Source organism: Anomalospiza imberbis, chromosome 17, assembly GCF_031753505.1.
Source record: "Anomalospiza imberbis isolate Cuckoo-Finch-1a 21T00152 chromosome 17, ASM3175350v1, whole genome shotgun sequence".
Taxonomy (NCBI): domain Eukaryota; kingdom Metazoa; phylum Chordata; class Aves; order Passeriformes; family Viduidae; genus Anomalospiza; species Anomalospiza imberbis.
Window position 1 is genome coordinate 14,933,255 of NC_089697.1, and position 14,072 is coordinate 14,947,326.

At 49.1% G+C, this 14,072-nt stretch overlaps 1 pseudogene; it reads right to left on the reverse strand.

The window, feature by feature from the left end:
- Nucleotides 1-5,832: 5,832 nt before the first annotated feature.
- Nucleotides 5,833-14,072, reverse strand: part of LOC137484429 (fer-1-like protein 4) — a 39,145-nt pseudogene continuing 30,905 nt past the window's right edge.

Consider the following 14,072-nt stretch of genomic DNA (forward strand, 5'->3'; position numbering starts at 1 on the left):
CCCATATGCCACTTGCAGTGATATGTCACAAAGACCAGTGGCAGTGGCACTACAGGATGCCTTCCCACCCACCCTCTCTGCCCAGCCTCCTGGGACACCCCTTGGATGCTCACCCACCCTGAGGGAACTGAAATAGCCCAATATTAATTTCCTTTTCTAACTGTTCAATGACATCATTGCTGTGTTCTGCTGTTGTCACTGCCACCCGTTACTTCAGGCCAGACAGGGCTGCCTGGCAGCATGTGCTGTACAAGAAACTTCTCTCTGCCTGCAACATATTTAGGTTCTGTAAACTGACCTGTGAACTAGTAGCAAGGCATCATCACCCTGGCCACGAGTCAAACACCAGCTTCCCCATCGAAAGTGGTGTACATTCACCTACCAAGTGCACAGTGCAAGCAGTGAGCCCTCCTCCCCGTGCATGAAGAGAAGCTGGGGGCAGAGGAGCCCCACAGCCTCTCTGCCCTGCTGAGCCCATGCAGGCACCATGCAGCTCCCACCCCAGCAGTCCTGGGATTCTGCAGCTTCAAGGGCATTAAATCCTTGCCAGGAAGAACATCTGTTCTCTATCAAAAAGTTCTCATATAGCCTAAGGTCAGAGGGAAAAGGGTTTTCCATTCCTCAGGGAATTCATGAAGTGCTCAGTGACTTAGGACTTGGCTTCTGTGGCCCAAGGCAAGAGCGAAGAGCTGAGCTTCATGGGCAGCCTTCATCCCAGGGTCAGAAGAGAACACAGCTGGTTTGTGGAGGTGTCCCCTCTCTACTAGAAAATCCCTCATGTTCTCACAGTAGCACCCTGTGCCTCCCTCAGCTGCTGTGTCAGCACTAGCTCCATTTCTCGATAGAAACCATTTTCTGCAGCTCCTGGAGAACAGAGCCCTAATGGACATCCTTGCTCACCATGGTGTCTGACTTATATCTGTACTCAGTTCTAATCCCCAGAACATGTCCCAGACAGCAAAACTGCTGTCCCAGGGGTCCAGGCAACCAGCAGAAATGGGAAACAGAGCAGAATGGGATAATCTGCATGATCCTAGGTGGCTGAAGCAGGGGATGCCTGCTATCCCTTCTAAAAGCCAAGGAACCATCACCTCATATTAAAGGGGGAAGCACAAACAAGCCATCACCAGTGCCACTGGAAACCTAGATGTGGGTTCTCCCAAGCAGGAAGCTGCCATGAAATGCCAGCTCTTCTCCCCACAGGATGGCTACCAGAGTCCCTACACTTTCCCTGCTGGCAGTCACAAGTCCCTATGACTTAATCTTTTGTACTCTTGCAAGCACCCACTCCACCGAGCACTAACGGGTGAAGGTGATGCTTCTGGGCTCGGTAGCCTCTCTAGTGCTTGTTGCAAGTGCAGCAACTGCAAAGGGAAGAGGAAATGTTGCACCATGCTATGGGGGAGGACTGTGGGTGGTACAGTGAGGTCAGAGCTGCTGTCCCTTCTTCATCACTCTGGCATTCTGGCATAGCCTCTCCATGCAGCCCAGAAGCTGAATGCCCCAGTCAGGTTCCCAAGGCCAAATCAGGAATTTAATGATTAAGAAATTCCTCTGGGTGGGAGAAGCTGCCTGGAGTGGAGCTGCCCTCCTGCCTCTATATCCTGCTGGGATGGCTCACTGACACCAGCAACACAGAGCTCTCAACAGCCTTATACATCCAGCACCTTGCCAGGACCCTTGCACACCTGGATGTAATTTTGGCTCAGAGATGCCATCTCCTGGGAGTTTGAGAGAGGGATCCAGAAGATGCCTCCTGCTGGAACATCCTTACAGAGGCAGCTGATTCTTTGCACTAGGCCCCAGGCATGTGCAGGTGCACCATATGGGGTCCCAGTTTCCCAGGGTAGGTCTGCATAGGGAGCCAGCAGTGCTGCTCACCATGATCTCAAGACCAAGCAAGGTGTCCCTAAGGAAAGGGCTCTGCCTTTGCAGTGTCCTCAGGGAGAAAGGTGTCTCCTGCAGCCCAGAGAAGCAGGGCCAGTGTAGACGCTGCACTCTTCTCAATGTCCAAAATTTCACTGTGACCTGCTAGAAACCTGGAATTATAAATAACACAGGGATAGCATTCCTAGCACTTAGCAGGGAGATGTCAATTCAAGGAATCACAGCACTACTGAAAAGAGAGACTACTAGGGCCAATACTAATTCAGGTCAAAACCAAAGGGGGTAAATAATGGCAGATGTGGGAGCTGAGCTGATCCTAGCCTCTGGCCACATACCAAACTGCTCTTCCAAGGAAGGAGGGGTGATACATCCCAAGCATGGCCAGAACATGGATCTGGCTCCTGGAGGCATCAGTGTGGGCCAGACTGTTCTGTTATACTGGGTCAGATGTGCAGATGGGGTCCATGACTTTCAGGCACAACAGCAATCAGGCTGGTCATCTCACACCTTTCATCACAGGTGGACAACACCAACATCCACTCTCAGGCAACACAGTGCAATCTGGTGCTCCACCATGGTATGGTGCAAGCAACAAACACGCCATCAGTCTGAGAGCCAGAAAAGAAAGGGACTGTGGACAGAGTGGAGAGCAGCAGCAGGGGAAGAGGACATGGCCAGGAAGAAGAAGGACATAGCGTGGAGGTTTGGATGAGAAGCATGTTACCAGGAGGTGGGAGATATGCAGCTCCAATGTTGTAGATGTCGGCGAAGCCAATGGGAAGAATTATGATGTCTGACTTATTTCAGAAGGCTGAATGATTTCTTTATTATAATTATGCTATGATACATTAATATACTATATAAAAGAGGATACTAAAAACTACATGCTACTCTCTCTAACCATCATATCTAACTCACTCACAACTCGTGACCCTGTTCTCCAGAGTCCAGACACAGGTGGATCTCATTGGCCATCAGGCCCAGACAATCCACCGTGCTCCAACTAGGCATTCGCTCTAGGTAAACAATTCTCCAAACACATTCCACAAGAGAAAAACAAGGAGCAGAAATAGAAGTTGTTTCTCTTTCACTTCTCTCTGTGCACCTTTATAAAAATCCTGAGAGAGAGAGAAATGTGCTTGCCACACTCCAAGGTGCTTCAAGAGCTGCCAGCATCCGGGTGCAGCAGCCTGTGCCTGTGCATCATGTGCTTGGCACCCTTTGTCACCGCCATGCTTCCCATACTGCTGGGGTGAGGCTGGTTCCTCAATGCACCCAGCGGCTCCAGCTGTCCAGACATCCATCCTGGAGACCCTGGGGCTGCTCCTGGCAGCATTCACATGTTTGTCAAGGATCTGTGCTGTGGAAGACCCTTCCTCAGCCCTCAGTCTGCTAGCCTGACTGGGCATGTGAGAGTTGTCCTCTCTTCAAACCATGGTGTGGGATCAGTACGAGGCACAGCCTTCTCATACAAACATCTCCCCCTTTGCTCTTGTCCTCAGCCGACAGGTGCCTGTCACCTGATGTTACAGGTTCAGGAGGATGCCCATGCACAACAATTTCAAGACACAATTAAAATAGCAAAGCAAGTCAATTTTATTTGTTGTGTTAGCAATAAATACATACTTACCCCTGGATATTGAAGAAGCTGCCAAGCAGGAGAAGGAGATAGAGCATGGCTCCTGAGTGAGAGCAGTAAGAGGGCAGCACACCTTCAGGGTGTCCCCTGGATCAACATGGTGTGCTTCATGTCGTGCTCTCTCTCCACCCCAGGACCACACCCTATATCTCCTCCTCAGGAGTGGCCAGTTTCAACATCATCTCACATGGGGCCAACACATGAGATGAGGTCACAATGGCCCATGATCCCACTTCTATGCCAACAACAGCTTTATTGTATTGTTTCTCTTTCACAGGATAAATCCCACCAGGTGACAAATACATGGTTGCATTTCTGAAGCTTAGTCCTACCAACTAACAATAAGTTCTTCTTCTACATTATTTTGTTGACATGCATAACTGCAGACCAAATATGTCAGGCCTTAGATCCATCTTTGGTCCCTGACACACATGGCCACCATAACCTGGCACATGCCTTTATCAAATCTTTGCTTTGGGTGTTTTGCAGACACACAAATATATTCACACCACTCTCTACTCATGGTGACAAATTGTATGGTGGTGCCTGATCTGGTACAGATTCAGTAGGGCCACAGTGATGAAGGCCCTCCCCATCCCTGTAGCCCTCCACCCCTGCTCTTCTTCTCCAGGCTGTTGTCAGTAGCCTTGCAGTGGTCCATGTGGCTGATGAAGGCAGAGGTGGTGGGTGACCTGAAGTCCTCCTGCATCTGCTGCACACTGAGATCAGGGTAGCCATGGTGCTGACCAGGAAGGGGAGCTGCTGGCATGAATCATGGTCACATTTGGGCTTGGAGGGGTCTGGGGCAGAGGCCTGGGGTCCCTCCACTGCCAGCAGCAAAGGCAGGGATGAACCTCTTGGCTTGCAAACTCACACCCTGAACAGACACCACCCCACCCTCCATTCATTTTGTACACACAGACACACACCTGCACATTCCAGGCACACAGCAGCAATTATAAACCGGAGTATTTCGAGGAAGCCTGCGTGTCTTGGCTTTATGCCCAGAAATGGTTGCTGTAACTTTCAGGTGGGCAGGGGGCGGGGTATGGGTGTGGGAGCCTTCGGAGCAGTGGGCTTTGTTCAAAGCCTCACTCCGGGGCGTGCTGGGGGCCATGAAGAATTACTTTGTTCCTTAGCTAGCTTGGGCTTTTTTGTTAGCTTAAGCAACATGTTTTTTTTTTTCCCCTTTCCCTGGTCTGGCGAGACTGCAACAGGAATCCTTCGGCGGCTTTTGGGTTTGTTTTTTTTTTTACTGAACTGTTCTGCTTCGTTTTGTTCCGAGATCACACAGTCAACAGGAGACCGTCAGACAGGAGCTGCGGAAGCCGCGGGAACCACTCCGCCGGCCTAGACCTCGGGAAAAGCGGAGCCAAGAGAAAGGACATCAAAATCCACCAGCTTCATCTGTTACGAGAAGGAGACCAATGCCAGAGTTTCAACAGGTGGTGTGGTGGGAAATGTGGTTGAGCATGGCAGAAAGAGCCAAGAGAGCTCTCTGGAGGTGTGCACTGGATGTGCTAGAGTGCACTGAGTTTGTTTGAATGGAGCAGTCGCTGCTGGGGTGCACTGGGCACTGTCGGGGAGGACCAGGCACTATTTATGAAGGCAACATCCCACTAAATAGGCCCTGCAGAAAAATTGGGAGCGATGCAGCACTGTCACAGCCCAGGGTTTTGCTGTAGCCCCAAGCAGCTGTTGTATTACTTGATCCCTTTGCAACCTATTCACCCCCACCTTGCAGCCCAAAGGTCTCCTAGACGGAGAGAGGCCTCCCTCTTTGCCATTCTGGGGTCCCCGCCACATGGCTGAACTCTAGACTCACTGGAGGAACATCATGTCTGCCCCACACTGACTTCTGGCTTCATGTCCAGCCAGAGTCCTCACCTGGTTCACATCTACCTGCCTGGCTCTGCCCAGACAGTTTTGTCCCCAAAACATACTCTATTCCTGCCCCATTCAAAAGGCCATGAGGCAGGCACCTTTGCATAGTCAGATAAATTCTTTGGAAAAGCTGTGGTCCTACTAAGCATCACATGCACCTCTCAGAAGGAGTCTATCCTCTCAAAACCCTGGTTGAAACACCTCCACTGGGATCAGATCATGTCAGGGCTTGTCTGTGCAGATGACAGGAAACCTGGTGCACCAGAAACCATGCTGAGAACAATTTATGGATTTATTTTTTCTTTTAGTTTATGTCAGCCCAACACCAAGCACAGATGCACACTCATGACCCCAAGTTGTCCCAGTGTAGTCCTTGCTGCTCTACTACTCAGGAGTAAGGGAAAGGATTGCTGAACCAGGATCGGCCTGTACCCCACAAAGAAACAGGTTGTCCCCCAGCTCCAGAGAGCAGCTAAAAAACACAAGCATCAGAGAGAGTAGCAAGGACTTTTTATTAATGAGGAAAACAAAGCTCACTTCTGCAGGTCTCTGTCCTCTAGGCTGTCTCTGCACCCACAGGTTTTCATTAAACTTTCTGATCTTATCTTGATTCCTGCCACAATCACCCCTGTCTTTGAATAGTCCTCTGCTGAAGAACATTTATCCATTAATGATCTTCTCACTGATGTATCCAGGCATGGTGTAGACCAAAAGAACTAGAAAGATTGTCATAACAGTGACAACAAACAGCACAATTATGTATCTCTTGTACCGCTTCCAGATAAAAACCACAAAGGTCTTCATGGGATTCACAAACCAGTTGAAAGTTGTTTTGGGCCGACTAGAACAGGAACAGAAGAATATATAAGCACAGGGTCAATCCACAAAGCATCACATTGGCCCTGCTGCTTTGGTGTCCTGCTACCCTCATGAATCACCAGTTCTTCCTGCTGCTTTCAGGCAGGATCAGCCCAGGGGCTATGGTAAACACACTGCCTGTGGAAACGCTACAGACAACAGGATGGGACTCTTTGGAACAGTGCCCCAGTGTCCCCAGAGTTGTCCTTCACCCTCGTACACAAGGGATCCCTTCACACAGACAGACCTGACCACTGTACAAGCAATGTTATGGCACAGCTGCCTTGTGTATCTTCCTTAGATCAATCCTGGGTCAGGTGCTGCAGCCTCAAGTCCTGTGGACTTACTTGAGCTCTGGGAAACCCTGGCAGTCCTGGTCCTGCAGACCCCACTGCCCACGGCCTCAGTGATTGCTCTTGGCTTCCAGACAAGCCAATACTCCTGGTTTCCATACAAACAGCTGCTGAGAACGTGGCACTCTCTGTTCAACCTCAAGGTGACAATACATATACTCACTTGGGCTTTTCCAGGGGTTCAGGCCCTTTTCGACCCAAGCCAACAGGACTTTAGTCAGCCCCCTCCACAGTCAGTAGTTGGAACTCCGCTTCCACCTTACCCTGGAGAGACAATGTGTCTGAGCCACAGCTGAATGTGTTGCAACGCATCCTGCCACAATTGGGTATTTTTCTCCCAGTTCCAGTTCCAGTTCAGATGGCTCAGAGCTTTTTTCTCCATTGGCTAGAGTCTTATTTCACAGCCAGTGGAAACTGTGGCCTGGTAATAAACTGTTTTGCCAACAAGACACTGTATTTTAATGAACTCCCCAATTACCTGATTTGTCTGCACCATCCCACAGTGGCACTGAGCAAAATTCACCCTTGGGGACACACAGTGGTCCAGTAGCAGGGGTATCAGGAGCAAGTTTGTCCCTGGTCAGTTGGTACTTGCCTGTCTTGGGCAGGCAGAGACCCCCAGGACAAGCTTCTGCTGCTGTCCTGACTGGCTGATGGGGAGCCATATGCCTCTTGCTTTGGAGTAGGAGTGAGCAAGGAGAACATGGTCTGAGGTGTTTCAGTGGGAACACTAAGTTCCTAAACAAATTCAGCTCCCCTCATGGAGTTGAGCTCTATGGAAAGCTCAGAGGAATACATGAAGTCAGACACCTCTGCATGCCACAGCATCTGGTTCTTTAGGGTAGACAAAGTGCTGGATCAGCAGTAGATGGAAGAGGTTTTCAGGATCCTGCAGAAGCTGGGACACTGCTGCCCTTGTAGGTTGTGTGCATGTAGGAGAGGCTGCCATAACAAGGCAGAGGAAAAACACTGGCTGTGCTCCAGTGCCAGCTCCCCACCTTACCGTCAGGAAGTACTTGTTCTCACTGGGGTCTGTGAATTCCATGTCCTCTGGTTTGACTGAGCTGCTCCACCTAATTTTCTTCTTCTTCTTGTACTCCCTTTCCTCTCTCTTGTCATCTTCTTGATCTCTGAGTTTGATGAAAGGCCACCAGCCCCTCATGCGCTTATTTCGGAAGATGAAGAATCGAGGTGCTGCATTCTCCTTGGCCGTTTTGATGGTGCAATGCTCAGAGCTCTTGGCTGCCCGCACCATATCATGCAGCTTCAGCTCGATGGAGCCTGCCGGCACAGGGAAGAGGAGATCACATGGTAAAACCTTGAGGTCAGCCCCACACGACATTTCGCTGTCTCTGCCACACTCCCACCTGCCACGAGTCCGTCCCAGCTGCTGCAATGATCTAGCTGCACCCTGCACATTTACAGATGGAGAACCTGAAGGTCTGCATAAGAAATGACTAGGTCAGGAGTTAGAGACTAAGAGGCAGAAGCCCCAGGTCTTATTTTTGATAAGGGCTGTTTGGTGATTTCATATGGTGAGTTATTTTCACCCCTTTATCATGTCCCACCCTGCTCTCCTCACATGTCCAAGCTGATCTTCCTCTCTAATTCTTGGAAATGTCAATTAAACTTATAAAATTATAATGATTTAGAATTATAAATGCTTTAAAGGTTTCAAGTTTATCACAGTTCTGCAACAGCCACAGTTCATCTTGCTGTTTGGCCTTGTGCCTGTTCTGCTCAGAATGAGCTCCTGTGCCTCTGTTCTGCTCAGAATGAGCTCCTGTCCCACTTTGGCACTGAGCCCTTTCAACAAAACAGTCTTACCACATCCTGGTCTGTACTGGTAAAAGCAGACAAGGGATGTGTGTGTTCTCTGCTCATTTCCAAGTGAGACTGCATCTGGATACTGTGCCCAGTTTTGGACCTCCAATACAAGAAAGGTGTCAACTAAATAGTTTTTATTGGCTGAGATAGTCAAGTCTGTAGTAGGTGCTACAGCAGGAGGGGTGAGAGACACATATATGTTCAGCCCAGAGGAGAGAGGTCAAGAGGGAGATCTTACTGCATTCCTCACAGCCTAAAGGATGCTACAGAGCAGACAGAGCTAGACTCTTCTCAGAAATGGATAACGAAAGCACCTAAGGCAACAGACACAAAATGCTGCAAGTAAAAAACCTGAGGGTTGTGAAAAAGGTGCAGCCACGAAAAGGGTTCCAGAAGCGTGCTAGGAATCCATCCTTGGAGATAATCAAAATGTCCCAGAAGATGTCCTAAGCAACCTGACCTACAGTGCATCCAGCTCTTCTTGGGGCAGGAAATTGCAATAAACTCTGCAGAAGCCCCTTACTATTTAGAAGTTCCTGAGATTATACGTGCCAGAAATCATTGGAATTGTTAATGATTTCTTCAGTACCTCAATTCTTCATGGCTGAACCACTGGAAGTGCCTCAAGCAGTAAAGCCGCTTAAATACACTATGAAAGGTTGACGTATAAGGAGAGTTTAAACATGCCCAGGAGATAGTAGGGGAAAGGGGATGCTTTTAGTAGGGAGGTTAATATTTGAAGAAGGGAGGAAAAACTGAACAGAGTGCTAGAAGTTTGGGGATGACAGCAGAAGTGGGAGACAATCAGCAGTACTTGTGCTAGCATAATGTGTGGGGAATCGCCACTAGCTCTGTTTTGGAACTGGGCCTTGCTGCATGCCCAGCTCAGCAGGTCTGATTACCAGGAAGTACCAGAGCATCCATGGAGTTCTGAGCCCCTAGAAATGGGATGGTGCAACTCAGGTGACAACAGTCTCACAAAGGTTGTATGTCGTCTCACACAGGTTGTCCCTGTGCCCACAATATAAGGTCCTGGGAAAAATGTTCTTAGGCCCAGACTTTGAGATCTGCATATCTAAGAGCACAGAAAACAAGCACTTTTATTGGAAAGGTTGTGAGGAAGCAGAACCTGGAAATCCTGTGGTCTGACAGGCCCTGAAAAAATACACCAAGGCCCTGGGACAAGCATGCAAGCTACATGTCTGTGTAGGGGAGGTGCCTATGTCCAGGCTTTGTCTGTAGCTCAGGTGTGAAAAACCAGCCCAGATGACTGCTGAGCTGAAGAGTTTGATCTGATGGTCCTAGTGTCCCTTCTCAGAGAGCTGAACCCCAAGGAAATGCTGTAATGCTCCAGCAAGGTAAGGGACAGGTTGCCCTGCTTCCAGCAGGTAACACCATACCTAGAAAGTCATTAGCTGAAATCCTGTCATAATCCCAGACCCGGAGGACCAGAACAGCCGGTTCCCGAAACTCTGATTCCTCTATGGAGAAGATAGAGTCCTTTTTCTTGTAGGTGATCTCCTTCTCAGTTGGGAGATAACTGAAGCAGAAGATGAACCTCCAGTTGAAATTGCCTTCCCCAGTCAAGGAGTTAAAGTGAACATCTGTCTCCTGCTTGTCATGGTCAAGACCTTTTATCCAGCTGCAGGAGAAACTCAGTTACCCTTTACCCTTGTCAGCCAGCCTCAGAGGCAGAGCAGAAGGATGGAAGCACTGAACTCCATGGGGTAGCAGGAAAGGGTCAAACCAGAGCAACACCTGGACAATATCTCTGGGGTTACAGCAGCCCATGCAGAGGATTGGAGTAGGCACCTCACAACAAGGCAAGGAGGAGCAGAGGTTCAGAGGAGGAAAGTGAGTGTGTGGGCCAGGGCAGGGAGCAGGGCAGCTAGGCTCTGACCTCCCACTCATTCCCACCAGACCTTTTCATGTCGATGTCACTGGAAGGCTCTCCTGTTACTGGGTTGACATCATCAAGGATCACATTGTCTGTGTTCCAGATAATCACATGGAGCTCATAGCTGTGGGAAGGACACAGAGGTGAAACACATGCCCTTGTCCCTGGTGCATGGGAGGCCAGATCAAGCCTGAGCATAATGCCAGAGCAGCAGGACTTGAAACTTCCCAGCAGTGTGATTCCCCCTGCTCCTCCCACCAAGCACAGCCCTGCAGTCTCGCTGGCAGGCATAAAACCCTTTCTGGACACTACAACCCTACAAGACAAACACCCACAGTCAATACAAGTAGCTTCTGCAAACCAAATCCCTGTTGCATGGGAAATCCACCCTGCTCTACTAAGCCAAAGGAGCACAGAAAAGCTTAGGCAGGAAGTGATCTCTGCAGTCTCTGCTCCAAGCTCTTGCTCTAGCTTCATAGTAGGTCGATTGTGCAGGGCCTGCTCTGCATCAGTTTTTAATATCACCAAGGATGGACATCTCAGCACATCTGAGTCAATCTGTCTCTATTCCAGGGTAGCTTCACTCTCACTGGGAAAATGTTTTCCTTGTAGTCAGTTGGAGTTTCCCTTGCTGCAATTCATGTTCATGATCTCTTGTCCTTTCAGGTGCATGTCTGAGAATAATCTGGACCCTCCATCTCAAAAATACCATTAGATCCTTGAAAACAGCAGATGTCCTCCTTCAACTGCATTTCTCCAGGCTCCCAAGGACATCTGTCCACCAGCCAGAATAGAGTTTGATGAGTAGCTCTGGCCTGAGTTTCTATTACCTTTATGTCCAGCCACAGAGACATTGACCTGCCCTTCCCCAAACCTTTGTGCAGCTGAAGCTCTTATGGCCCAACATGATACAGTCCAGAGAACATCCTGTGGTCAGAGCTGGAGCAAAGAGCTCCATGCCACACTAGCACTGACCCTCAGCCTGTGCCCTGTGGCACATCCTGCCAGCCATGGCAAGGGACATTGACCCTCCAGCCCCAGGCCTACCCCCACAGGTGCTACCTGACAGGCAGCCGTGGCTTGATGTTGACAGGTAATGGTGCAGGGACATCGTTTGGAAACATGTCAATCCACATGTGCAAGGAGCCCTGATGAGAGAAGACAGCAAAGACACTTAAAGAGACAGACCACTCTCCAGCTCTTCAAGGAGCAAGGGCTTGATCCTGCAAGGAAAGTTCTCATCAGAAAGCCTCTGCTTAGGTCTCTCCATTCCCAGCACTTGAGAGTGACATGAGATTCAATTTTACACAGGGAAAAAAAATTAAGCCTATGACAGATTGCTTATTTTTGCTCCCAAGAAAAAACACTTCACCTACACTGAATCCATTTCAAACAGAGGTAAACATGTCCCTCTGTCTTAATAAGGAGCATATGGTAATGCAATGCTTAAGCAAAACCAACAAAACTAAGAAGTGATGGGTCTGACTTGTGCATTTCCAATACCAAACAAAACCAGCATGACTGCAGAACTCTGCTTTGTTCAAACCTCCAGTACACAAGGGAACAGGAGATGTCAGTGCAGGACATTAAAATGGTGAGTTCAGACAACTACATTGCACAAAACTAAGGATGGATGTTTCTTTTCCAGCCAGAGAGAGGCCAAGGGTGAGGAACAAGGTTCTTGCAAAGCAGCAGTGATAAGGGACAATGCAGAGGAGGCAGGTATAGGCAAGGATACCATCACCCATTGGGGTGCATGGTGGCAAGGCTCAAAAGCAGAGCAGGTCTATTGCCACCCACACAGCATCCTCTTCAGAGCCAGTGCTAAATGGCCTGCGGAGACAGGAAGGACTCTTGAGTCACCAGCACTGTGAACACAGCATCAATGGACAGAAGTTCCTTGAGGAAAGGGTGTTCAGAAGCATCATGAGAGGTCAGAGGGTAGATGTGAGCAAAAGAACAACCACAGCCAATGTCCTCATGTCATAGCTGGGCCAGCCATCCACAGACACAACTCCAGTCACCCCAGGAAGGGGCCAATGTGTAAGATTCACAGGAGACTAGACAGCTGGCTAGAAACCAGCTGTCCAGAAGGTCCTTCCCTGAAACAATGTTGAGGTTTGGCATGGAAACACATCTCACCTGCACAAGCCCAGGGTTCTCTGGGTTGTACAAAGACCGGATTTCCACGTGTTCTGGTACTAGTTTGTACCCATATCCTGGCATCTCTTCCCAGTGCTGCAGGACGTACAAAGCCTTACGTTCAACATCCACGAACAAGTTCTCATCTGCCACTCCTCTCTTGTTCCTCACAGAAGCCTCTGCAGCAGGACACAGCCAGGGAGAAGATGAAGACTTCTGGCCAGCAAAAGTCATGTCAGGACATCAGTCACTAGCACAAGCAACAGGAGATGATGGACTGGGCAAACAAGCACCTCTCCAGAAAAAACAAATGGGGAGAAGCAGGAGGGCAAAGATGAAGGGAATTAGTTCAATATGTTACAGTGATGACAGAATGGCAGACAGGAAGAAAACAAGTCAAGAGAAATGCAATGGAAAGGGCAAAAACTAATTTACCCTGGCCCTGGGAAAAGATCTAAGGGACACTGAGGAGGATGTGACCCTTTGGGGCAGTTTAAGTCCTCACATTTCTGTGGTAGTGCAAACAGATCCATGGATGAATTTTATGCCAGAGAAGTGCTACTGGAAAGCCAGTCTCAAGACATGCAGCTGTGCTCTCTGTTAATGAACACAATTAGTAATTGACTCCTTTGGCAAAGAGAAGCCAAATGGCATTTGAAGACCAAATCTTGCTGGTGGGAGATTGTTGCTGTAGAGCAGGACGGGAACGAAAATGACTCCAAATCAAAGGCAAAGAGAATGAACTGCGATTTATTTCAAATGCACCACTCTATTTGTAGAGAACATTGTGCGACTGATTTCATTGGTCCTACAGTAAAAACACTTACACCATTGGTGTGCCGTGAATGACGCACGGTGGCAGAACATATCTATAAACAATGTGAACAACAAGATAGATTAGAGAATTATTTACATTCTTTCCCAACTGTCTCCCAGGCTCTCGCCTGGTTAGAAAACCTTCTCTTTTTCTCTCTGACTGAACTGAGAATATCCACAGGAGATAAGCCAGAGCCAACAGGTGAGGGCATAATGACCCACTCACTCCTGGGTTTATGGAGCGCAACTGCCCCTTGGATATCAGTCAGAGACCTAAACCATTTCAAGCAGTGCTCAAGCACAGCAGAGGTTCACAGGGCACCAGCTGCAGCTGTGTTGGAACCACAGCCAGCTGTCAGGGAACACCAGGAGAGCACTTTGTTTCTCCCTCTCCAGCTATCCAGTGACCTGAAAAAAAGGAGAAATGGCTTCTGGAGGCTCCTTGCCATCTCCTCAGTAGGATTTCTTTTCCCTTCTTTGCATAAGTCATGGAAACCACCAGAAAACTGAGGAACAGTTGCACTGAAACAAAGAGAAAGTTGGCCATACATGTAGGTGTCCTCACTCTGAGCAGGTAAGGCCAGGGATCATCCTTCCTCCAGGCTACATAGCATTGCCTTGCAGTACTCAGCTATCCACATGTGGGCCAAATCTGCTCTAATCTTTCCTCGAGGTTGGATTCAATTGCACAGGTGTTGGCAGCAGCAGGGCCTAGCCTTTGCTGAGGGAAGATCTCCATCACTGCTGGCAGAGTCTGTGAAAGGTTGGC